We start from the raw sequence: 2,258 nt of genomic DNA, 5'->3' as shown, positions 1-2,258 counted from the left end.
AAACACTAACGAGCACTGAAATAAAAAAGCTCGGCACTTGGAGACCCTTCCGTCATAGCGCTCTGGTGCGGGGACAGGAGGCTCCCTATGCGGGGGTATCGCTGCAGCGGGGGAAGAGGCTGGTGGAGCCTGCTGTGTGACGTGTGCCTCGATACGGTCAAATTGTCTTTCTCGCTCAGCAGAGTCGAGGGCGAGGGCGGCCAGCTGAGCCGTGATGGCGTCTATGGAGTGAGCGAGTTGATCTACTCGGGCGGTCTGGCCGTTGATTATACAGACTGCTTCTGAAACTTCCTCCATTCCTCTATCTCGTGTGCAGCTGGTGCTGTCATCTTGGTCGTGGTGTACTGTGAGAATGTGGTCTGGAACACAGCCCAATTGCTGAACACACAGGAGAGGAGAATGGAGCGTTTCAAGGGTTTTAATGCAAGCAGTTGAACAGGAATTGGGGGGGAATAGAACGGGGTTATTGTTCTTGTCTTGGGGCTGCAGCTGCGGCAGCGAGAGCGAGCAAGTGGTCCTCCTCTGGGACAGGGAACGTCCAGGCAGGACGGTGCACAGGAACAGTGGTCCTGGGGCACAGGAGAAACAGGTTAGAGCAAGGCAATACAAAGGTAGATTCCAGCAGAGCTTTAGGTAGAGACGTCGTACCTGGGTCTAGAAGTAGGCACCTCGTCAATGGGGGATAGGATGCAGCTGTGAGGAGTGAGGTGCCTGACAGCGTGTGAATCAGGGGGATGAGGTGCAGCTGGGCTAGGTGACGTGAAGTGAAGTGAAGCTGGTCGTATAAGGGTGAATGGAGGGGTGAATGGAGAAAGAGAGCATGAGGAGGAGTGCGTGGTGGATGGAGGGGGGGATGAAGAGGAGTGTGTGGTGAACGTGAGGGGAAAAGGAGGGGGAGTGAAGTATGCCCGTGCTGTGATTATAACAACATGGGCAAAACAGAGTCCATTCTCTTCAGTTCAAATAACAAACTCAGCAAGACCGACGGCTTCTCAGTTACAGTGGGTGACAATATTGTCACAAGGAAAGATGAAATTACCTACCTGGGTTCCATCCTAGAGGCTAATCGTTCCTGTGACAAAATGGCATCCAATGTAATAAAGAAAGTCAACCAACGAACTTGATTCTTGTACCGGATCTCCTCTCTGGTAAACAAGAATACCCTAAAGACTCTGGCAGGAGCACTCATTCAAGGGTACTACGACTATGCTTGCACCTCATGGTACCAAAGCACCTCAAGAGCGCTAAAAACAAAATTACAAACATCTCAAAACAAACTGGTCAGACTACTGCTTGACCTTACTTCTAGAACCCACCTCACCCCTGCCCACTTTGACAACCTAGGATGGCTTAGAGTAGATGACAGAGTACAGCAACTTGCAATGGGCCTGGTCTACAAGATACACTACACGACCAAGGTACCCATGTACATGTCAAAATACTTCCCAAAGGTCAGTGAATACCACGATCACAACACCAGAGGGAGCTCCACAAATCATGTTAAACCCAGATTCGGCTCAAACAAGGGACTAAACACGTTTCGCAATTATGCCACATCAATGTGGAACGCCCTACCCAAAGCTGTAAAGGAATGTGAATCACTACCCACTTTCAAAACCACTCAAAGAACACCTACGGGAGACTGCAATTCGAAACTGGCCCCTGTAAATGTCCTAACCCAAACCCCCTCCAATGTACAGTAAATTACCTAGTATGGTTTTGTCAATATTCCAATGTACAGTTTTGCTTGTAGTGTCGTTCCCCCCCCCCCCCCCCCCCCCCCCCCCCCCCCCCCCACCCCACCCCCACCCAACCCCACCCAACCTCCTCCAATGTAGTGTTTACGTCAAATGTATATACTCTCTTTTCTGGACTATTTTTGTATCACAAACAGTACTGTATTTGCAAATCTGGTATGTCATAAATGTATAGATGTAGCAGTACTGTCTATCTGTATGTCATGTATGTCATATATGTCCTGATGAATTGAAAATGGGGGACCCTGATGTAAACAAGACGAAAGTCTTTCTCTGGTCTGCATCCCCTTAACAATTGTGTGTATTGAGCTGTACTGTATTGTACCCATTCTGCAATCTGTTAATAAAGTTTTCAATCAATCAATCAATCAATCAATACTCAAAACCTTTATTTTGAAAATATTTTACAATTTCAGACCGGAAATAGAATGTCTTCTTCAGCTGGGTTTCTTTTCTTATAGTGAAATAATTATCCTCGCCGACCTAACGAGTAGGGTATAT

Source organism: Notolepis coatsorum, assembly GCF_963971535.1.
Source record: "Notolepis coatsorum genome assembly, chromosome: 10".
Classification (NCBI taxonomy): domain Eukaryota; kingdom Metazoa; phylum Chordata; class Actinopteri; order Aulopiformes; family Paralepididae; genus Notolepis; species Notolepis coatsorum.
This window is presented reverse-complemented; position numbering follows the sequence as displayed.